This window comes from Chiloscyllium plagiosum, chromosome 11 (genome assembly GCF_004010195.1).
Source record: "Chiloscyllium plagiosum isolate BGI_BamShark_2017 chromosome 11, ASM401019v2, whole genome shotgun sequence".
NCBI lineage: Eukaryota > Metazoa > Chordata > Chondrichthyes > Orectolobiformes > Hemiscylliidae > Chiloscyllium > Chiloscyllium plagiosum.
The window spans coordinates 50660903-50686304 of NC_057720.1; the positions used below are offsets into that span (position 1 = coordinate 50660903).

The 25402-nt window shown below is 38.8% G+C and overlaps 1 protein-coding gene across 4 annotated transcripts in view; it reads left to right on the forward strand.

Moving 5' to 3' along the window:
• Positions 1-1421: 1421 nt before the first annotated feature.
• Positions 1422-25402, forward strand: part of dab1a (DAB adaptor protein 1a) — a 687756-nt gene continuing 663775 nt past the window's right edge. For all 4 annotated transcript variants that reach the window (XM_043699305.1, XM_043699300.1, XM_043699303.1 and 1 more), the window contains exon 1: positions 1422-1632. The gene's annotated coding sequence lies outside the window, so the exon portion shown is untranslated. The remainder of the gene's footprint in view (positions 1633-25402) is intronic.

The window sequence follows — 25402 nt, forward strand, 5'->3', positions numbered from 1 at the left end:
CTTCATTTGTTAAATCTGCTATCATTGCGAATGGAGTTGTTCATGGCACCTCCTCCACTAATTAGTACACCATCTTTCATGACAGTATGTGGCAGAACTGTAGACATTCGTCCTGATCTGTTTGTTGCAGGATAACTTTGCTTTGTCTAAAGTAAGCTACTTGCTGTTAAAATATGTATGATGTCCTGTGTAATGATTTTATCAAGCTGGCACTTTATTTTTAGATACACTTGGGCTTGCTTCTAGCATACTACAAGTTCTTTATTAACCAGTTTGGACATCTGACTTTACAATGCCAATGTGCTACATTTCTCCTGAGTAAGCATACTTTGTTTTAAAAAAAGGTGATATTGCTCATTTACGCAAAATGACAAACATCTCAGCCTTTTTTGTTGTGGATCACGTACCAAGCGTAATGCCATCTGTATAATCTATTTTGTTTTAGGCAGACCACTGGCTAAAGCACGTGTGATAATTTTCCCAGACATTGCATGGAAAATGACAGCAAAATCTGAAAGTATGGCGTCTACATTCAGGCTGCTCTTGGTTTTTCGATTTTCTTGGAACAGTAGGTCAATTCTTGCTCGTTCTCTGGATTAGCTTGAATGCATTTAACTGGTTTAGGAGAATGGTGACAGGTGAGAGAAAACCAGAGGTGACTCTGACTTAGGCTGCTTTCCATGTCTACACATGCACTCTTCAGATTGGACAGTGATCATTGACAGGAACCCTGGCTGATTGTTCCTCCTTAACCAAGAAGGACTTAGCTGATTTTAATGCTCCAAAGGCTGCTGAGACTGATAACAGATGAGAGAATCAAGATTGTGGTACCTCTGTATCACAGCAGGCAGGGTACTTACACACTAAGCCAGCTTGAGAGTGACTGATTGTATTGTTTTTTATATATATAAACACCATATGGTCTTTTTGAAGAACTCAGAGATGATTGACAGGTTTGCTTTTTGTTAATTAAATTAAATAAAGTCTGTGTAGGCTAATTAAGATAAATACAGCAAATATTTGAATTAACCTTCTGAGTACTGAAAGACTCTGAGCACATGCTCATCTATCCTTCCACTTATGTATGTGCTAATAAATTTCTACATGCCTTGTAAAACAAGGCCAGTAATAAAAATGTGGAATCTCAAAATATTCTGGAATTTGTAAAATGATAAAACTGTTTTGTATAGTTCACAATAGTTTATTGTTAGAGCAGAATATAACATGCAAGGGTTAATACTTTTGGAGCAGGACAGATATTTTATTTTACAGATCATTGGATAATTGAATGAAAATTATGTTATAAATAGCCTAAGATGAATCTAAAGGAGAAATATGGTGCACTATCTCGTGGGTTTATAGTGTTTATAGAAACGCCTGAAGCTTCTGGGCATTTTATTAGGAGGAGTGTGGTAGTGATGTATAAGGTATGGAAGATGTGGCCTGCTGACTGCTGTGTTCCATAGGTATTCAGACTCAGCTGCTGAGGTTTTTTACAGTGGAAAGAAAATAAATTTTGTCACTGCTGAAGGACCTACAGGCTTGCAAAATCTTGCAGCGAATCCCCAAGAGGAGACTGTTCATTGGAAAGTGGAGAGTGTGTGCAGGATGGGAGAGCAGCACACGTTCAAGGTAGGGTGTCTTTTCATTGCTGTGATGAAGGAGCTCTGATTGTTGGGTGAAGGAAGAGAGAGAGAGCGAGGCTTTCAGTGTCGTCTGTCATTCAGGTCATGCTAAAATGTCAGGTCATCTGGAATCCGTTTATGCAATGTGAATGCATTTAGCTAAGGTTCTGAGTTTTCTTTATTCTGGAGAATTGTGTTGTCACTGACTTGTATTATAGATTTCCGAAGGCAAGTTTAATGCTGGGTTAGGCTGAAACAGGCTGTGTGTAAATCACTGGCTGTATGTGAATATATTACTGTTGCATATTAGTGAACACAAAAGATTTGAGAAAATTATGAAAAATTAAATGATTCACATATGATAGTTGGGGAATATATGTTGCATATTCTTAATTATTACCCTGTTACTGAACCATGATTACTGAATTTGATGAATCTGTTTTGCAGTTGGCCTGTTCTAAGAGAATGTGTTTTTGATTCATGGCTTTCAGAATCTGTGACACAGTTGCTAACAGGTTACTATTTTGTTTTCCAAATGTTGTATTTAATGTAGATGCAGAGGGTCCGGGTAGTGGTGATTGTAATGAAAGCTACTCTTACAGATTGGCTGGTAGGTGTGTCTCAACTGCTGTGCGATTAAGAAAATGACATGATGCAGCACATTGCATTACAAATCAATACAGCGTTGACAGCTTTTGCCAGCCCTTGCAGGGCAACCAAAAGGGCCTGGCCAGTAATAAGGAAAAGGTTTAATAAGGAAAACTGTGAAACAAATTGAAGAAATTTATGCAGCTTTATTTAGTTAGTGTGTTCTACAATGGGGCTATGATTTATACACTTTCATCATAAGTGGTCGAGGCATGTACATTCTCCAAGAATTGCATTGAGCACCCTAACTGTTAAAAAAATGTTATTCTTCTTTGCATTGTCCTTGTCTAATTTCTTTATTACATTTTATCAGTCTTGTGAATCAAACTCATTTATTTATTGTATATCTAGTGATAGAACAAAATGTTGGTGAGTGGTAGGTCAACAGCCAGTTGATATCTATATAAAAAAAAATCCTTTTGGATTTCCATTGGATACCAACACTAGAATGTAAAATTATACTTAATGTACAAGATACAAATGATGTATTCATTATTATCTTTTGTCTTTTATGTAAAATTTTCTAAAGTGCAGCTGAAAAATTCCTAAGGATTTACATTTTTTCACTTTCTTTCTCAGTAGATTGCAATTGTCATGTCATGGAGTCTTTCAGCCAATCAAGAGCTGAGAGGCAGTTAGAGTTAGGGATAGAGAATGGTCTACAGTTGTCATAATTGTTACTGGTTGACAGGATAAATATTCTGTCTCTTACTCTAATACAGTCTAGCCCATCACAAGATGATGATTTGCCCAACATGTCAACTAATAAATGATAAAGCTGGTTGGATGACGGATAGTGCTTGGAATATCAGGGTACTTAACCATTTAATTAGGAGTCTATCATGTTTCATGGATTTGTAGGTTTTGCTTTGCAAAGTATTTTACCCTAATGTACAAGTGATACCTTACCCAGTCTAGTGCAAGTACCAGCGTCATTGCAACCTAAATTACAGCCTGACTGGAATTCTGAGTACATGCTTTGTATTAGGTATGTCATTGTTTAATCTTAGTACAGGAAGGATTGTGTACTAGACTTGATATAAGATAATTATTTCAGTCATGAATTGTTAGTAGTTAAACTTGGAGTGGGAAATAGAGTCTCCTCATAGACGTTGGTGCATAGAGTAAAACATAATCAAGTTTAACATCCCATTCAAGAACAAAGCCAGTCAGAAAATTATTCAAGCTGGTACTATTACAAAGAAAGTTAGATTTGCAGAAGCTGCAGATAAGTTTAAATGATTGGAGTAAATCTAAATTTGAAGTCAGAACTCCTTGCGAGTTTACTGCTTTTAGATTCCTTTCACTAACTTCCTGCAGAGCAGCTGGAGGTTCTTTCAGCTGGAACACCAATGCTCAAAATCCTCACGTTGCACTTACCTGAAGCAGACAGTGGGTGGCATCAGAAACCTAAATAGATCATCTGAAATAATTAAACAGATGTGTTGACCTAATTCTGATCTACAGAAATCTTCAAGTGATATGAACTGTGATTCTTAGTTGCAGGAGGGACTTGGCAGTAGCAGAGTAAATAGAAAACGTCAGAAAATTCAGCATGATTCTTCCCTACCTTTGTAACATAGAATGAACTGCTTGAAACTTTTCATGGTTTTTTAGTTAAGACTAAAGTTGAGGAAGTTTCTTGAATCTAATCAAACTGGGCTATAAAGGTACATGGTCATTACTATCTATGAATAATCAGCTAATTGAAATTAAAATGAATGGTGAAACTGAACGTTTATCACAATTTTATTTTTAGTTCAAACAAGCAGTTTTGAGTTGGATATTTTACTGCATTGTTTAAAGGATCACTAAACAATAATTTGGAGGCAGTTAAGCCTGTCCAGCAGGGAATTACCAGGTTTTGATAGATCAGTTTTACAACTTACTCCATCTTTATTTTCCATTTTGTGTTTGTTTAACAATAAATCCTTACTTCTGTTGTGTCACCCCTTATTAAGATACGTCCTATCGAAATCATTGCTTTTGATGTAATATGGCTGTGATTGTTAAATTGATTGCAGTCTATTCACACAGCACACAATCCCCCAAAAGCATATATCCATGTCTAGAGCATTGGATCTATTTCTTTTAATAAATGAACATTCACCAAGATAACCTCCTACTTTTCTTCAAGTAATATCAAGTGATATTTTATACTCATTTGGATAGGCAGACAAAACTCAGATAAGTCCCTCATTTGAAAATTAACAATTTTGATAAAATAACATTGAATACCAGCTTTCAATAATGTTCTCAGGTTTTTATAGTGAGAGCTGAACCTCCTGGCCTGACTCAGGTGAGTGCTATTGAGCCAAACTGACAGTGACTTCATCTCTTGTAAATACAATTGAATGATGAAATTACATTATTTGTGATGTCATTGTTAACAACCAAGACTAATTAAGGTTCATGCAAAAAAAATTACATTGAAACAAATAATAATACTTTCTATATTCACTTATGGGACTGGGCATTGCTCTTCAGTTATAGTAGAAAGTAGTGGTCTGCTGCCTTCTTGAACTGTTGCAGTCCACGTGCTTGCAGGTAAATCCACAATGCTGACTTTAGGAGGGAATTTCAGGATTTTGAACCAGTAACAATGAAGGCAGAACCTCCAATTTCAGTGAAAATTCTGGAAGGGAAAAATAAATCCAACACGTACTCATCCACCTGTTTCTAACTTCTATTTTACAGAAAATGCTTGATGCAACGATAGATTAAATTATGTCACTATTGCATTTGTCACTGGAACTGGTTCTTGAGGGAGGACAGAGAATTAGGGCTTGGAGGAACTCTTAAAACAAATTAGCATTACCTACAAATACTACAAGTAAAATCTCACGCCTGAACTGTACAATTCGAAAGATTACTGCATGTGGCAACTGTGGTTTAGTGGGCTGCACTCTCGCCTTCAAGAAAGTTAGGTTTTTGGGTTTCATTCCAGGGACATGAGTACAATAAATCTAGGCTGACACTCCAGTGCAATACAGAGGTGCTGCATTGTTGGATGACAAATTAAACTGTGGCCCATTTATCGTCTCCGGTGGATGTAAAATGTCTCATGGCGTTATTCTGCAGATAAAGAAGGGAAAATCCCTGGTGTCCTAACCTATTCCTCAATCAACATCAGTGAAACAGATTATGTGATCATTATCACATTGCTGCTTATAAGATCTTGCTATTCACAACTTAGTTTTTTAAAAAATTTCCTACTGTATAACAGTGAGTTTTCAATTCAAAAGTGTATTGGCTGTAAACTGTTTTGGAATGTCCTGAAATAGTGAATGGTGCTACATAAGTACAGGGTTTTTTTGTATCAATGGCTTGTTTTGTTTCTAACAACATGCTATCCATAGTGCAAGTGAGTATGTAGTCACTGCTTCACTTTTTCCATTTAAGAAGGTATTGGCTTCATTAAAAAATGTATTTACCAGTTGTAAAACATGTTGCCATTCTCACAATGATACAATAGTGCACTTCAGTGTGACTTATGAAACAATGTATTTTTGAAAGTAATACATTTTTCAAATGGTTTTATGAGAATGGAACTTTTAAAAATCTGCATCTTTGATATAACTGAAATACAGCCCCTTCAGCTTTGTCATGAAATGTAAGAACTGCTATTACAACCGGGAACCTGTTTTACAAAGGTTACTCTGCACCAGTGTCCAACTAAATTGTACCACTTCCACATAGTTAAACAATAACAGCTGAAACATCCAGGCTCAATTACTGTACAGTGACATTAATTTGGTTTCTTCTTGCTATTGGTGTTTGTAATATCTTCAAACATTATCCTCTGATTAAGCTCTGTTTAAGCAAAAATATTTTTAAAAATCAATAAAAGTAGAAGCAGCAATGTAGAAGATAATCATATTTAGAATGTTAATGAATGATCTGATCAAAGTCTTCAAGATAATCACAGGAAAAACAGGGTGGATAAAGATAAATTATTTCCACTGGTTGGAGATTTTAAAATGATGCTAGTACAATTTCCAGAACTAACCAGCTTGTAAATTAGGGCTAGATAATTCAGGAGAGATTTTAGAAATCTCTTCACACAAAGGGGGAAAAAATCCAACAACACGTACTCATCCACCTGTTTCTTTAGGGTGCTTTAGGTTTAGAACTATCTTCTACAAAAGGCAGTTGATACTAGTTCAGCTGTTAATGTTAAGTCTGACATAGGTACGGTTTTGTGAAGCAGTAGTATTTAACCCAAAGGCAGGTCTATGGAGGTAGGCCACAGATCAGCCATGATCTCATTGAATGGCAGAACAGGCTAAAGAAGCCGAATGGCCTCCTCTTGTTCCTATGTTTTCGATTTAATTGATAAAGCTGTAAAGAGGGTGCCTTTTCAATAGAGATTGATCAATGGGTTGAGGATAGAGAGTCTGGAACTGGCATTTCTTTGTCATAATGACTTGAAATGGAAACAATCGGACCTGCCAAAGGAGCACAATAATTGGGGGAGAGATGGGGCATTAGATTCACAATGTTGGGAAACTGTTCCCAATTAAGATGGGGGTGGCGGGGTGGGGCTGGAAAGGCCTGATGCAGGAATCCTTAATATGCTGTTTGAAAACAATCAGTCCTGCCTCCACCAGAATTCAGTGATTCTCAGACAAAATGGATTTTAAGGAGTCTCCTAGGTCTCTTGAAGAGTGACTGACTACCAAATCCCTGTTGGGTTTGTTTACAATCTCTGTACGGTTGGGGGGAGGGTGGATGACCCTCATTGACTGGCACCTGGTGGCCAGTCACATGACTCAGTATTGAGAAATGGGTATTACTGAAAGTCAATAGCTTTGCATCCAACCTGCTGCTTTCCTTCCAGATGATTCTGTCCCCATGATCTTCATCCTATACCACTCAACTATCCACAGGGATCAAGTGTGATCCTCTGGCTGGACCTCTTAGTTATTGGATAGAACTCTGAAGAGGAGTCAGTGGACTTCAAACATTAACATTATCTTCTCTTCTGCACAGATGCTGCCAGACCTGGTGAGTTTCCCCAGCAATTTCTGTTGTTGTCTGATGCCGTTCTTCAGCATTTGCAATTCTTTGTTTTATGATATCTAACAATTTGGACATGATGAAAATCTTTCGGAAGTTAAGATTTTCCCAACAGTATATCTTTTGAATTTTATTTTATATTTGTTTGAATCTTTATCACCAGGAATAGTCTCAGTTAAACAGGCAAATGAAATGTTGTTTTATTTATCAGAGATTGTCAGCATTAGCTGAAGGGATGGGGACTTGAGGCTGAAGGAAAAGATTTATGGAATTGAAAATTAGGCAACTGCTCTGATAACACGGATGTATTTGGTTAGAAAATGAAACAGTATTACATTATTAAGGTGCTTAGAAATAATGAAAAACAATTGGGAATATTTGTGATGGAGAGGAAGCGACTGCCTGCTCGTGATGACAGTGATAATGTCTTATCAATAATTACTTTGTTGCGTCCTACTCAGGAGTCCAAAAATCTTCTCAAATCCTGGACAGATATTTAAATTTTGGATGGATGTTAGATTTGCAAAATAATTAAAAAGTTTTGGGAAGGAACCAAGTGTTTTGCATAAAAGAAACAGCTTGTTGGAAGCAAATTTGGCAAATCAGGAGACACAAGAATAACATTTCAGGTTTAAGACCATAAGACCATAAGACATAGGAGTGGAAGTAAGGCCATTCGGCCCATCGAATCCACTCCGCCATTCAATCATGGCTGATGGGCATTTCAACTCCACTTACCCGCATTCTCCCCGTAGCCCTTAATTCCTTGTGACATCAAGAATTTATCGATCTCTGCCTTAAAGACATTTAGCGTCCCGGCCTCCACTGCACTCCGCGGCAATTAATTCCACAGGCCCACCATTCTCTGGCTGAAGAAATGTCTCCTCATTTCTGTTCTGAATTGACCCCCTCTCATTTTAATGCTGTGCCCACGGATCCTAGTCTCCTCGCCTAACGGAAACAATTTCTTAGCGTTCACCCTTTCCAAGCCATGTATTATCTTGTAAGTTTCTATTAGATCTTCCCTTAACCTTCTAAACTTCAATGAATACAATCCCAGGATTATCAGCCATTCCTCATATGTTAGACCTACCATTCCAGGGATCATCTGTGTGAATCTCTGCTGGACACGCTCCAGTGCCAGTGTGTCCCACCTGAGGTGTGGGGCCCAAAACTTGACACAGTACTCCAAATGGGGCCTAACCAGAGCTTGGACCTTAAATCCAGCCAACTCTTATTCTGCTATGAGTACATGAGAAATTAGCTTGCCGGAACAGCTCCACCATCTGTGGAAATCTATTAAGGATAATATATCCAGGCAAGAAAGAATAGCAATGTCCCATCTTTCAGGTCGTGAGAGTGATGTCAATCCAAGTGTCTTACACATAGCTTAGATGAGAATAGAATTGGATAGAGCTGTGATGTTTTCTGTCAATGAATACTATGCCACTGTGGGCTGTCATATAGGAATGATTGTTTGACTTTGCAAAGTTAACATTATCTGACATTACACAGTTAGCAGAATCCCTCAGAGAGGAAGAGATAATAGTAAAAAATGAGCACACTGATCAATGGGACCCCATTAATTATTTCCCCATAAATGCAGAGGGTGAAATTCATGTATACGATGGTGGGTCACACTCATTGGTCAGGGGACCAGCTGGAGACCTGTATCACATCAGTGGGTGAAGTAAAATTAAACTGAGTTCTGGCCGGCATCAAGCCTTCTCCAGGACCCCGGATTCTGGGGAAGGCGAGGGTGGGTGCACAGGTCTGTAAAGCTGGCAGTACCTCTGGGTGAAGTGGCTGCTTGCAGTATCACTCTTGATTCTATTACAATGGCTTATATTACCTTATAAATTCTTTCTAACTCTGCTCTCTGTACCAGAGTCTTGATCACAGAGTTATAAACTGTGGTTCCAGAGCTGCAAACAGCTCATTCAAGGCTCATGTGCACCTCCTGAGCTTATGGGAAAAAACTCTTGCAATTAAGTAAGAAGTAGGAAGGAGCCTAAGACTAACAACACACCCATTCACAGTGGTATTATGAATTAAGCCCATTAATGAAAGAGCCCACCAAAATTTACTGGTGACCGACAAAATAAATGAGAATCACATGTCTCTCCCATGCATCTTGACAGTTGCTAAGCATACCCTGATCGGCTTGCCAGAGTTGCGGGGGGGGGGGGGGAGGTTGCCTCTAGTGACGCACTCTGTGCTTGATCCAGGGACCCAGAGCATGAAACTGAGAACTGAGAAGCAAACCTGCCACCATTACCTTTGATCCCCGTCTGGTCCTTGCCTCTGTGACTCTCCTCCTCATCCCTGTCCACCACCATTCAACTGTATCCAGGATCCACCAATTATCCCTGTTCAGGTCCTTGGGCCTGAAGAATTTATAAAGGTGATATAAACCATTGTAATAGAGTCAATAGTGATGAGAATAACCGTAAGTGTAATGGGAAGAAATATGTTGAGTGAAGTTCAATACTGAGTGATGCACTTTGGAAGGATTACTCTGTACAGAACATATACTGTAAATGTCTATATTCATAAATTCTTAAAATGTGGCAGAACAAGTTAATAAGTTGCTTACAATGCCTGCTTTCCTGTTATGTCTGGTGCCCCTAATTCTCTAGGCCTTCTTATTTTCTACTTCTATTGCCAACAACCCAGAATGGAACCACCCTTGCCCCGAGCTTCATATTTCAATACCTCCTACGCCCAGTACTCAGAATGACCCATTGGTCTAAGGGGTCAGTCTGCTGTGCTGAGTGGGTGAGGCTTCTGTAGATACAGATCTAATTGAATACATTTTCTAAATGCACCCTCTGAGCCCCCTATTCATGGGTTCTTGAACTTCATTTCATCCCAGTTACAGGATTGGGACCTGGGAACAACAATTGTGCCCCACATTTCAGCAAAACCTTAGAAAAGCTGCAGAGGAGGTCTATCAGAATGATTCCATTGATGAGTGATTTCTGTAGTGAAGAGAGTTTGCTAACATTAGCACTGTTGTCTTTGCAAGGGGAAAGGCTAAGACATAATCTAATAGAGGCTTAAAATAGGGGTTTTGAGCGAATAAAGGCTGTTCTACCTAATGATTTTATCAATAACCATGTGATAGTTGTTAAATCATTGGCAAAGGCTCTAGTGAGAAGATGAGAAAACATTTTGTTGGCGTGAAGAGTTACTAGTATTATTGTATTACGAATGTCTAAAAAACTGATTGAAGCTTGTAAAAGGGAGTTCAGCAGGATTATGGATAAATACCAGGAGTGGGGTCTCAGTAAAAATGGTCTTTCCAAATCCTATTCCAACACAAAGTGTAGTATGGCCTTCTTCTATAGTGTAAGTGTCTATAATTCTATAATCTACTTCAGGCAACAGGAGACTATAGGATGGAACTGGATGTTCTCAACAGATGCAAAATTATTTAGGTAACATCAAAATGTCAGTACAACTCAAATTAACTAACATAAAGGTTACGTTCTGTAGATTAATATAATTAATCTGGAATCTGAACCCTAATTATCTTGAAGTGAAATTAAATCCAAAAATGTTATTGTGATTGACAGCCCTCATTTGTATCAAAATTGTACTGATATAATTAACTACAATCGTTAGGCTGCATTTACTATTTTAATGTAGTCATTTTTGACCAACATATTGTTATTCTAGGAGAAAGTGAGGACTGCAGATGCTGGAGCATCAGAGTCAAAAAGTGTGGCGCTGGAAAAGCAAGGCAGGTCATGTAGCATCCGAGGAGCAGGAGAATCAACGTTTCCTGTATAAACCTTTCATTAGGAATGTAGAGGCGGAAAAGGGCTGAGAAATAAATGGGGTTGGGGGCTGGGCAGAAGGTAGGAGAGAAGGTAGGTGGATGCAGGTGGGAGGTAATTGTGATACCTTTCCCCCCAGCTCCCCCCCACTCAACTTCCCCTACCCCCCTATTTATCTCTCAGCCCCCTTCCCCCTCAACATTCCTGATGAAGTGCTTATGCCTGAAATGTTGACTCTCCTGCTTCTTGGATGCCACCTGACCTGCTGTGCTTTTCCAGTGCACACTTTTCGATATTGCAATTCCGGAAATGCTTCACACAATTTTAATAATTGCCTCTATATTTAACATTACACTGGCAGTAACTCCAATTCAAAAAGACATTCTTTCTTGATTATTGAGCTTTCAAAAATATTTTCTTCGCCTATCCAACAGTAAAGCAATTTCATCATTAGGGTTCCCCTTGTCAAGCACAAAGCTGTAAAAGTATAATTGACATTATGAACCCTGTTGTTAAAACTTTCTCTTCACCTATCATTGACTCACTTTAGATTGGATTAGATTAGATTAGATTCCCTACAGTATGTTAGCCTGTTTTTTTTTGTACATTCTCCTTGTGTGTTTACTCTACAATATATAGGGTTGTGCTTTGTAGCATCCTGAAAACAAAAACAAACACAAAAAATAGGCATACATTCTTTCTTCAATCACTGGTCTAGGTAGATGCTCCAACCTGTATCCTATGGATTTCAAGGAGGCATGACTCTTAATCCTCAATAAATGATGAATATTTTAAAAATTGCTGGAAGTTGAAAGGCTGTATCTGGTTATCATCTCTATAAACAATATAAAACTGATTTTTTTTTTACCCACTAGATTTTGCTGTTTTATTTGCAACATAATCTGAACTCTGATGGAGAGTTTGGACAGACAGCTGAAAACATCATTATTCTGACATCTTCATGGCCTCAGTTGCTCGCAGATCCTGACATCTGATGTGAAATGATACTCATGTTGACTTGCTGTTTGCTTTTCTTCTGTTACAAGGCATCTCTCTTCTACTCCACAGTGAAACATATCAAAATGAGCAACTTATATAAGGGAAGACCATATTAAATATAACATGAAACATTAATCTTTTTTAAATCGTGATGATATGTTGCTCAGTATTTATAAAGACAGATGGAACAATATTACTGTACCCACAGGATGAGTTAGAATGCAAAGATATATTAATAATGCTAAAAATCTGAAAGGAAACAAAGTCTTGGAACGACACAGCAGGTTGATTAACGTCTGACTCTGAAAGCTGTGGCCTTCACCATGTATGTATGCAAACCATGTAAACGTTATGTTGTTGGCTGATCCAGATGGCCTAGGAACTCAGCTTTCTGGTGTAGAGCCAAACTAGTGACCCTCACTGCAGGTGCCTCTAGTATTGGCCTATCACATTTTCTGTCAGTGTAGCCATGTTGCAGGGTCAAGGAACAAATCCTTATGTCTCTAGAAGTAAGTGTGTTCAAAATCTTTTGAATGTAAATAGGATATTGAATGAGTATTTCAGCAGTTGTTCACTTTTTGGTAGTCCTGCAACCTTTTGAAACTAAGAGAATGTAAAAATTAGATTTGAATTATTGGATTTTTTTAGAAAAGAGAAGCTCTTCTAAATTACATTATTTTTTATTACTGTCATCTCAAGTAAATGAAAAAGAAACTTGGGGACCTTGTCCTTTCAGGTTAGTGTTAGGTTACAGAAAAGAATGTATTTGTGTACAATGCATAACCTTGACCTTCATCTAATACCCAGCAATTTTTCCTGATACCAGAGCTTTATTGCAAGAACTTATGATGTTTCCTGAAAATCATTTGGTGCAGATTAAAGATTCAAGTGAAAATAATCACACCAAGTTCCTTTAAGCCTACAAAGAAAATTATTTCTATGACATAAATCCATGTGAAACTGCCAAACCCTGTACACTACTCTGCATGACATCGAGGAGCTTTATGGTTGATTGATCTGCTCCTTGTACCTTCCCCCTCTCTTTCTCCATACTAATTGATATTCCTGTGTGTATGCGTGGTAAAGGTGTGTTTCAGAGAAGAGCTTTATATTTATTTATCTAAAAGAGAAAAAATCAAAGCACAAAATCTGCGGATCTATTTAATTTATTTTGTGAGTTTGAATTTGAAAAGACATTCTTGTGACAGATGCTTTGTGGTAGAGATAGCAATTGTCACTACCAAATGAAATAAAAGTAGCTGCCAAACTAGTTCCCATTTTTAATGTGGGCCTTATTGAACTTACACTCTGTGTGACTTTTAAAACAAAAATCTGCTTCAGTAGGCAAGACAAATGGATAACCATTAGAATCACTTCCTGGCACAGTATACTGTTGATAGTTGATTAGCGTAAATGTGTTTGAATTGAGCCTCGGTCTGAGGTCAAAAATGGCTGCCACACTGTTGTGTTTGCCAAACCACAGACAGCCTGGGTGATTAATAGGCCTGACCTTCAATTTTTATCCCTGAGACATTTAGCACTATCTTCAATTTCACAAGACAGTACACAATTACAGTTCTCATAGCATTTAATTCAATCACACCTGACTGAATACAAGACAAAAAGTTGATTGTCTTGATGTATCTACCAAAAATTTGAAATGAAAATGACTGAAGTTACATTGATGCCATGATGTTGTGATATAATGAAAACAATATTTGATATGTGTAAAAATGTCAGCATTAGGTAAATTTTATAACTTTTAAAATCTGTATTGATAGTCAATCTTTCCTGGACAGTAATGGGTGAACTGTTTTCATGCTAAATTGAGAACAGGATCTGCAATTCAATTATTTGGCTAGCATCCCTTTAATATTTGCAAAGACTGCTATTTCAGAGCAGTGATTTTACAATTGATGCATTTAGTGTTCTTTGGCATTGTGATCTTCGTCATCTTGACTTCTGCTTTTATGCAGCTTATTTTGATGCAGAGTTTAAGAACACTAACAATTGTAACAAAAATAGAAAATGCTGGCATCATTGAACAGGTGAGTCAACATCTACTGTGAAAGCACATGTTGACATTTTGGATGCAATTTTAGGATTATAGGATATTAATTGGAAACAGCATTTAAATTAGAACAGGACAAGGAGAATAGGAATGAAGAGCATAGATCAAGCAAACATAAACAGAACAGAGTGACCTCTAAAATATTTACATGGCAAAAAGGAGACATTATTAGCCAGATATAATCTGTTAATAAGATAAAGGGAGGTATAATAAGCACAAGAGACAAAAGTGGTGCGTTTAATGGACTCGATAGCTTACCACCAATAGTTTGTAAATTAACTTTTTGCCAGTAACTGTTCTTTTGGTACCAGTCAAAAACCTTGCGCCATCCGAAATTTCACTCTTGCTTGCTGGATGCTTGATGCTTCATGCCTGTTTCTGAAGGACAGATGGGATATGGTATACAGATGAGGTTACAGTTGTGTGGGATGCATAGTACTGAGGTCAGGATGGAGGTTGAGTTGGAGATGCATGGGACAGTTGTAACTCTAGTGCCCGAAACGTCGACTCTCCTGCTCCTCGGATGCTGCCTGACCTGCTATGCTTTTCCAGCACCACACTTTTCAACTCTGACTCTCCAGCATCTGCAGTCTTTACTTCCTCCCTGTAACAATTCCTTGCCCTGATTAAAATGAAAACTATAATATGTGGAATTTTAAAGGGAGACAGTACTGTGGACTATCACATGGAGATAATTCAGGCAAGAAATATAGACATCAGCTATGGGAGGTAACCTCACATTATTTAGCCTTCACACCTTAGCAATGTAACTAATTTCAATATAAAGTGATGTTTAGCAGGTCGACAGGCATCTAATAGGCAACCCAGAAGTTATTAAAATTTTGTGCAACCTTTTAAAGTGACTGAGAGCTATATTGGTAATTTAAAACTGAGCTGAATTTTGGATATACTTTTCAATGGGCAGAATGCAAGGCAGAACCAGTGGGATAACCCTAACCAATTGTCCATAGGTACTGTTGTCAAACAGGTACCCGTAGTACAATGATACCTTGCACATAAATCTGCAAATCTGATGTATACAATACCCTTAATTGGGGACAAATCAATCATGTCTAACTAGCAGCATCATTTCAAATAAATAACCTTGGCGAGTTCTTAGCCATTACCGTTCCTTCAAGTAGTACGTTCAAATAAAGGTAGATTCAGAATGCAGTTTTGCCTTTAAGGTAGAAGCTGTTTTATATGGTTGTGTCCTCACGGAGTGTGAAAATCAGGCTGTTTCCCTTTTTTAAAAGGTTCATAAAGATAAAGGGATGAGTTACCATATCAAAGGATTTTCACATTTGATACACAAACCAATTCCCAACAGTTTGCTCACTTTTGCCTGTCATGCACAGCAGGGTATTGAAAATGCTGACTAGTGGTCTATCAATGCTGAAGCCTGATTTTTATTACAGTGCTGTGCATGGAGGCTGGCTGTAATATAAATTAGGTGCAAATAAAAAAAACAGCAATACTACACATACTAGAATCAGAAATAAATGCAAGAAAGGCTGAAAACATTCAGAAGGCCAAAGGAAAAAAATGAAATAATGTACGATTTTGGACTCTATACTTCTCCTTAATATAGCCAGCGTGTAACAGTTTGAAGACAGCTAAGCAAATAACACCTAAAAGGTGTTTCTTTCAGTATGTTTTTGAGGGCAAATTAAAACTGTTGGCAAACAGAATTGGCTGATTCCCTTGATATGTGATGTCTGGCCACCATTTTGTTCTGGTCATTGGCACAATGAATTCTCACCCAGCTCTTAGTGACACCATTTTAAAATTGTTGCCTTGTTCCATAAATTATAAATACCATTTTGAACAACGTTGAAATTTCTGCAGATACACAATTATTGTGATATTATTACTGAACCTTAAAACTGCCCTGTATGAACAAGTCCAAATCATTACATGGGCAGAATTTTAAACTGGCTACAGTTTGCTAAAATTGTGTTACCTTGGATAATTGTGGAAAATGATGGTATGATTCATCACACCTTAAATTCTTGAACTCTTCTGGGCCCTTCAGTAGTACAAAGAACTTGCCACACTCCATATTCTTTGACAATTGATAATTTCATAACATAACTGTTTCAATAACAACTAAAGATGAATACTTTATAGGGCAAATCATTATAATTTTGATGCCAAGAACTTTCTGCCATTTTTCTGAGACTTCAATTTGCTAATTTGAAAATGCATAAGACAGTATTTCCTTGTAGAACTTGATCGCCATGTTAGAAAACTATTTTCAGATTAATCATCTTGAATTAAGCTAATGCGTTAATTTTGTGTCATGGCAGCTGTCTTCACGAGAGCAGCAATATTGAGGATGTGCTGTGGTGAGAAGCAGCGTGGCAGACCATTCGACTGTCAGGTCCCATGTTTCTGTTGAAAATCACGATATTATTAATTGAAACTGGGCTGTGACTGCTAACATTAATTCACACCAATTACTCCAAAATTGGAAATCTGTATCAATTAGCTATTTATCTAAATAAACTTGTAAATTTTGAAGCCTTGCTTTTTGAACTTGATTGTAAAGAGGGTGGAATGAACTGCCAGAGGAAGTGGTGGAGGCTGATACAATTGCAACACTTAGAGTCATAGAGTCATAGAGATGTATAGCATGGAAACAGACCCTTTGGTCCAACCCATCCATGCCGACCAGGTACCCCAACCCAATCTAGTCCCACCTGCTGGCACCCGGCCCATATCCCTCCAAACCCTTCTTATTCATCCACCTTCCAAATGCCTCTTAAATATTGCAATTGTACCAGCCTCCACCACATCCTCTGGCAGCTCATTCCGTAGACGTACCACCCTCTGCGTGAAACAGTTGCCCCTTAGGCCTCTTTTATATCTTTCCCCTCTCACCCTAAACTTATGCCCTATAGTTCTGGACTCCCTAACTCCAAGGGAAAAGACTTTGCCTATTTATCCTATCCATGCCCCTTATAATTTTGTAAACCTCTATAAGGTGATCCCTCAGCATCCGACGCTCCAGGGAAAACAGCCCCAGCCTATTCAGCCTCTCCCTGTAGCTCAGATCCTCCAGCCCTGGCAACATCCTTGTAAATCTTTTCTGAACCCTTTCAGGTTTCACAACATCTTTTCAATAGGAAGGAGACCATAATTGCATGCAATATTCCAACAGTGGCCTAACCAATGTCCTGTACAGCCGCAACATGACCTCCCAACTCCTGTACTCAATACTCTGACCAATAAAGGAAAGCATACCAAACGCCTTCTTCACTATCCTATCTACCTGCGACTCCACTTTCAAGGAGCTATGAACCTGCACTCCAAGGTCTCTTTGTTCAGCAACACTCCCTAGGACCTTACCATTAAGTGTATAAGTCCTGCTAAGATTTGCTTTCCCAAAATGCAGCACCTCGCATTTATCTGAATTAAACTCCATCTGCCACTTCTCAGAATGGATATATGAATAGGAAGGGCTTTGAGGGATATGGGATGGGTGCTGGCAGGTGGGAATAGATTGGGTTGGGATATCTGGTTGGCATGGACAGATTGGACCGAAGGGTCTATTTCCATGTTGTACATCTCTATGACTCTATGACTCTAAATGTATACTTCAGATAAGCACTCCTCCTAATTCTTTCTCAATTTGCAATGCAGCACAGACAAAATAATACCAGTTAAATCTCAATCAGAGCATGCAACTCTGGGAAAGGTCTAGATTGGCAGCTTCTGGGACTAAAGGACTGGAGGCCCTGGCTGTTGGCCTTGAGGGACTGAAATGACAAAAATGCAAGTGGGTGTATTGTGGTGGGGAGACAGGCCACTGTCAGGATAGGGATCAGAGGCAACAACGGGAATTGGGGGGGGCCAGTTGTGGTGTGGCTTGCTTCCAGAAGCCACCATCATGCCCATTGTCCTTGCCTCTAATTGCGTCAGATTGGGTCAAATGGTCCCCTCTCCACTTCCACAGCTGTGACGGCCTGGCAGGCTGATCCTGTCAGAAAGCTGGGCATTTCTCTTGCCTGCCAGGCAGACAAGTCCTTGGGCCAGTGGCAGTTTGAGGCTTTTATTGTTAAATGATCACCTAATTGGTAGCAGGTCAAGAAGGTCCCCCAGTGAACCTTTTCTCCCAGGTCCTAATTGCTAAGGTAGCGAGAACAGGAGGGTGGGGGAATTTTCAAAGTGCAGTTATTTGCCCTTCTCACCACTTTCCTCACGAAGGAGGTGAAAATGGTGCTATCTGAGTGATGGCTGATATACCATATGATCATGCAGATGTATGATGAAAAGGTATAGTCATTGCAATCTATTATGAAAATACTATAAACATATTGGTTGTATAATTTAAAAAAAACAGGTGTGTGGAGATTAGACTGAGGTCTTCCACCAGCAGAACCATCAAGCACCTGGAAGAGAGAGACTGAGATTTAATGTCTTATCAAAGATGTCTTTTTTTTCTACTTTGGCTGCATTCTTTTTGCCTAATGTTCATTAAAGGCAATATTAATCTTATTGTTATAACCTTATTTTGTATACAGGTGACCAGATTGAGCGAAATAAAACACAATTCTACTCAGGTCTGACAATCCCACTGTGACATGTCATCACTGCTGGTCAGGGCTAACATTCCATGTAACTTTTCTCCCTGTTGCATAGACCTTCCATGTCCATGTGCAGCAGTGACTTCCTGAAGCAGAAGCAATTCATCAGCACGTGATGAGCATGCACAGAACTTCCCAGTGGCTGCACAGTTGTACAACTTCGAAAGAACATTTGTCAGAAACCAGAGAGCAGGGGACATTTTTAAGTTATAATTCCAAACAGGATTATTTAAAAGAAGGCTGATACAATTGAAAATATCTGCCAATGTAAATTGTGTGACTACCTGAAGAGAGACTGATGAAATGTAACATCTAAATTGTCACAGAAACTTCAAACAGATTGAAATGTGATCTCTTGTGATTACAAGTAACTGCAGCGGCTGGCAATCCCCTGCTCAATGGCATGCCATCCCTCTACAAATTAGGTACCAAAGTGCAGATGCATGTCATGTTTTTCCCTTTGAACGATACACAAAAATAGCAGGATTACCATTAGTAAGACTGAATGCTCTCATGTGTTCCAGCCTGGTTTCAAGCATTAGTATACTGTGAAGGTCACAGAACTATCCCTTAGCTACCTCTATGTTGCAGGTAAATACCTCTCACTCCAAGTATCTCCAACTACAATTAAAAAGGCAAAAAGACAACAATGCTGGAATTCAAAAAAGGCCAAAAGGAATCAGAACTACAGAGTCTCAATCAATTTGCAAAACTAACAATCACGAAACCAATAATTCAACCACCGCTGTCATGTTACTCCAAACCTCCACTACAATACTCTGATATTCAACTATTCCTTCTTCACAAATAATTCACAGGTGAATTTATATATGTACTTTTTCTAACTCTTATCTTTATAGGCTCACCTTTTATTTCCAACCTGTCAGTGTATGCATTTTGTGCATTCTTGCATTTTGTGATGAATGAACGCTTGCTTTTTTGTGAAGAAAACTTGATTAAATTTGCTCCTTTTTAAAACGTAAGTAAACTTGATTCCGAGTAAAAGATGTCCTCAAGAAATTCTTAACTGAGGTGTTGGTTGAATGAAAGGAGGGCCAGTTTAACCCTCCTCACCTGGGGTAACAACTCAAGGTACACCCTCTGAAACTGAGATGAATTGGAGAACCTCACCCAGGATCTAAAATCATAACAGTCACTGCTACATTTGTAATAATATCTCAAAACATGATAATTGGCATTTTTGGGCAAACAATTGATTTATTTGTGATATTTCTATCATGCTAACTTTGATGTATGGTTTGAATGGGTATTGTGCCAAAATTTCATTGAGTGAAGATTATCTTTGAGCCATGCATCAGTTAATATTTTATAAAGTCAACAAAATGTCAGCAGTCTCAATAAGCCTCTCAGTAGATCAACCCCCAATTGGTCATCCTACTCAGCAATCCTTTTTCTATTCAGAAGTGATTCGGGTTCATGAAAACAATCTGTTTCAAAGTATTTTCTCAAACGTTAGTCCAAAGGCTATTATCTGTAAGGTGAAAGTCTAACCCAGCTTTCTAACTATTCATTTGGTAATGTAACACAAAGTGCTGAAAGTGCAAAAGGGCACAATGTTTGTTGAAACCAGAGTTGTGCTCTCCTTACCATTTTCTTGGGATTCCTGACAAAGTTAAAACTGACTTTAGGACATCGCCAGCATTTCTACTCCATCATTTTCAGATTTCATTTGAAATAGCTTAATAAACTAAATTACATTGAACCAATTTATGAACCAAGGTATTGATGGAGTTCAGAGATCATATCACCAATCATCCCTCCTCAGAACTCTCATTCTGCATTCCCTAAGGATATCACAAAAACAGGAGCTAATATAATTTACACTGAGGAACGTTAGCAGAAGAACCTATTCTCGTGTACAGACTGAAATTTCAACATATAAATTTGAAATTGTTTTGTGTCTCTGCATCTGACATCTTCCTAGTTTACTGTTGAGGTGAATGTAATCTAACTGGAACAAGAGATTTTCTTTATTCCCAAGCAAATGTTATCAGTAACATATCACCTTTTAAATCTGTATTAGTATGTCCATCAAACAAAATTACAAATCTTGCTAAATGTGCCAATGACCCTTTTCAATGTCTCCATCATTCTGTTTCAAAATGCAAGCATTTAAATTTTCCTCCAGAATTTCTAGAGAAGGCAAGGAACTTTTCTAAAAGATGTAGATTGGCAATGCCTTAAGGCTACCTTTATGAAATTGCTCATAATAATCATATTCATTCAAACACAGATTCTTTCTCTGGGTTATTTTAGAATCTAAATCCCAACACTTCCATATTTAGTTTTACACCCTGTAGTCACCTTTTTTTTAAAATTTCTCCAGTGTTTCAATTTTCCCCTCCACAGAGCTCCCTCAGCTCATTAAAATCTCCTTGTAGCTAGAGGGCAAGTTGTAATCTCTGTAACTGCTGTCAACACTGGCACATGTGAGCCCAAAAGGAGATGAAGTTGTTGCAGTGTGAACAATGGTTTACCTCTAATTCAGCGGCACACATGAGGAGCCCATGCGTATTGCAACATATAATAAGATGGAAGCGATTGGAGAGACAAACTGTGGCCAACAAGAAGCAGTGATGATAACAAGTGTGGATCTCAAAAATCTGGAGATTATAGAAGAAAAGAAAGACTGAAGCAAATCCAGAACCCACAATATTCAGATACTGAGTTTGGATTGAGTAAAGCATGAGTATAGTTGAATTATATCCTCAGCAAAACAAGTGGACTTTTCAATTTGAAGCATTATCATCCTGTGAAAGATCAGCCCTGAAAATCCACCAGATTATTTTTAGCAATGTAATGCCACTGAACTTGCAATGATTTGCATCCTCGAATGCAGACTATTGCACTGCTCACCCATCCTACTCCCTTTTTCTATAAGTTGTGACTGTGGTCAGAGAATTGCAATATCCATTGGTGTTTTGATTTTCCAGCTTTGGGAAGGATTTAGGTTAAAAATGAGGATTTTAGCCATTAAAGAATGAAGAATAATTAAGGATTGCAATAGTAAGCTGGGGGAGCAGCAGGTAAATGTTAAACAATGTTTGGAACAGTGAATTGACTGACAGCTGGATGTAATAGAAAATCTTGTGTGATTTTGTCTCAAATTTAAATGAGGTCTTCAAGTGAAATACATGACAGAGACTCCCAAAGAAGTGAACAAGGTATTGGAAGGAAGTAAAAAAGAGATATGTACATAAAATTGAATTTTCTATATGCTGAGATGCAATTGGGTTATGGAAACAAAGCTCATGTGTGCAAATCGCAGTCAATGTCTCATGTGCCATGTAAAGAGAGTTGGTTGTGATGCTGAGTGCCATCTCCCTTCCTGGATTACTATGTAATGTGTTATTTAAGCACATGCACTTCACAGTGGTTATGAAACAGTAATTCTTTATTACACTGGTGTCAGATCTTTACAAATATTAATGGGAAAGCTTAAAAGAATAAATTATTTATAGAGGACATTCACAGCCGATCCTAGAGTTTCACCATCAAAGGCTTAACTCCTGAACTTTAATGAGCCACCTAACACAGTTCAGTTGGGAGCACCTAATGCTAATTCACATGGTCACTTGAACCTTATCTCCAGACATAAGGGAAATCTTCCTACGCTTGGGGCTTCTTAAATACTCTGCAGGTGGTTATACTGGGTCTGAAGCAACTGTATACCAGCTCCACTTACACTTTACAAATCTCTAGTCACTGTCAGAGGGTTCCAGCTGTGACCATGTTTCTTAGCATTCTGCAACACACAAGTCCTAGATTCTGCTGCTTCCTGCTTTCTTCCTTGCCTTACAAGATCCAATTCTGCCCCTCATCTTGCCAAGGACATTTTTCCCTGCGTGGAGGATCCCACAGAAGCTCATAGGTTCCCCTCCTTGGTTCTCTTCTCCCCCACACCTCTGCACCTTTCCAGTCACCCTACTACAAACAGTTGGCTACAGATCAGAAGCACTCAAGAATGTGAAGTATTTTAGGGTGACACTTGCTAACCACATGAAGTGGAAAGTATAAAAATTACATTTTTAACATTAACTTAACATTTCAGAGTAAATCAACATTAAATAATAAAGCACAAAATAAGTCTTTATTAGACATGCTGGATAATGGCAAACTGCACTGATGTTCCAATATGCTGTGTCATGGGTCACAATTGGAATTTGATCACCACTTGAATTAACTCCCAGACAGCTAGGTATCTCTGGATAAAATGGTTCCCCATTTGAAAGAGATAACTCATTTTTTTATGTAACTCTGAGCTGCAGTTGTGGAGCATTTAAGATGTACCAGGAGCTCATCTGCCCAAGCTTTTGTGCAGTGCAGGGAGGAGGATACTTTCTGGTTAAATATGAAAGACAAGATTAACAAGAACTTGGTGTTTGTTACTATGTACAGACTTCGTGGGTAAATTCAACTCAGAAACTTCAGAGTTCAGGGACAGGTCTTGCATGAGTTTAGAACTTTCTTTTCATACAAGCCAATGTCAGCAGTAAATGCTTATAAGTTAATTTCACTCCTGCAGGAATAGGAAATATGAACACAGTTTGTTGTTCAATGGTCAAATTTATGGAAAAGGTCTCTAACTGCTTTTTGACTTCACTCTTTCACTAATGAAATGCCCCAAAAAATAGTCAACATTGTCCTGACCCTGGAAGTAATGACAGATTAGGCATGGAGTAGAAAAAAAAGGGTAAGTTTGCCCTGAAGAGAAGTTCACTCACTTTACTTGTGCAGATAAATACTGGGTGAGAAGGTTCATAGATGACTGCTGACTCACTAGCAATTAAGGCCCTTAAGTGGTTAGTTTGCCCATGTGGAAACCAGGGTGACCTGCTGGGTGCATGAGCTCCAATTTCCACAACCTGGGGCTGTTTAGGGGCAAAGCTGGCAGGCAGGTGGGTGGCATGAAAACCATCCCCCAGCTATTACCTCTCATTCCTCTCTCCCTATCCTACCCCACAATGACAAGTGAACAAAGATCACCTTGGCATCCCTTCAGAGTAGCCTTTCACAGGCAAAGAGGCTGGCAGCTTCCAGTGACCTGGCACAGCAGTGACTAGGCACCTGATAGGATGAGAAGCTTGTCTACGCACTATCTATCTTCTCTGAATGAGCTGACAGGTGGGCAATAGACTGAGTTATCTCATCTCTGTGGGTAGCATCTTAATCATCACTGACAACTAAAAAGGGCAAATCTCACAACCTTAAGTAGAAGTCTAGATTTTGCTGACCTGAATTATTATGTGGTTGTTTTTAGATACAATATTGATAATATTCCAAGTTTAACCATATTTTAAAATCAAGATTAGGAACTGAAGGGTAAATGGGTTCCAGCAATTGCCAATGAGGCTAGTACTGATGACTAGAAAATTGATTCAATCACTTGTAATATTTAAGCTGCCACAGACTCATTGCTGTGGAACGTTCTTATAATTCTATGGCAAATTATTATAAAATATATGGCATGGTGGTTAGTGCATTGTGGCATTATTAAACATTGATAGGGGATGGCTCAATGATCTCTCCATTGATTTTGTAATCCCAGCCTTGCTCTTGTGGGATGTGCTGAACCAAATACCTCTCCCTGGGAGGTTAAGTTGTACATGATTGTTCAATGGACGAATTTCCACGTCGATAGGCTGCAAGCTGTTTAGATGGTTCCTCATAGATGGCAGTATTCTTGCTCTCTTGAACTCAAGATAAAGAACAATGTGGATTTATATAGTGCCTTTCATGATCTGAGGATAACCCACAGTGTTTTGCAGCCAAGAGAGTACATTTGAAGTATAGTTGTCATTGTGATTTAGGAAACAAGCTGGCAAACTGCACACTGACAGCAATGAAATAATGAATAAATAATCAACAGCACAGAAAAATGATTGATGGATAGAAATTGAGCAGGAAGCTGATATTGTACTTGTTTTGTTTTAAACTAAGGTGTCAATTAGCTCATTAGCTAGACACTGATTTTCACTTCAGAGTGATGCCAATAGTGTGGGTTCACTTTGTATCAGCTGGGATTACCATGAAGGTTCACATTTCTGAACCTCGACCTTTGCCTGAAGCAGGGTAACCCTCTGGGTTAAACCACCACCAGTTGTCTCCATCTGATAAGTGAGCAGTGTGATAGTCCCCTAGGACATTGGATACTTTTCTTGCTCTGAATTTTAGTACTATGGGATCTTTCAGAGCTACTCAGAGACTAAACAGGGCCGCAGTTCATTGTCTCATCCGTGCTATAATAGGGCATCATGGTGGCCCAGTGGTTAGCATAGCTGCCTTACAGCGTTAAGGATCTGAGTTCAATTCCAGCCTTGGACGACTGTCTGTGCAGAGTTTGCACATTTTCCCCATGTCTGCATGGGTTTTCTCCCAGAGTCCAAAGATATGCAGGTTATGTAGATTGGCCATGCTAAATTACCGATATGCAGGCTAGGTGGATTAGCCATGGGAAATGCAGGGTTTCAAGGATAGGGTAGGAGGTGAGTCTGGATGGGTTGCTGTTCAGAGAGTTGGTGTGGACTTGTTAGGTTGATCCGCCTCCGAGCTTACTTTCACAATCAGGACTCCCGCCCACCTTCCGAGGACCCCTTCGCCCACCTCCAACACACTGCATCCACCTGGACATCCCGCGCTGGCCTATTA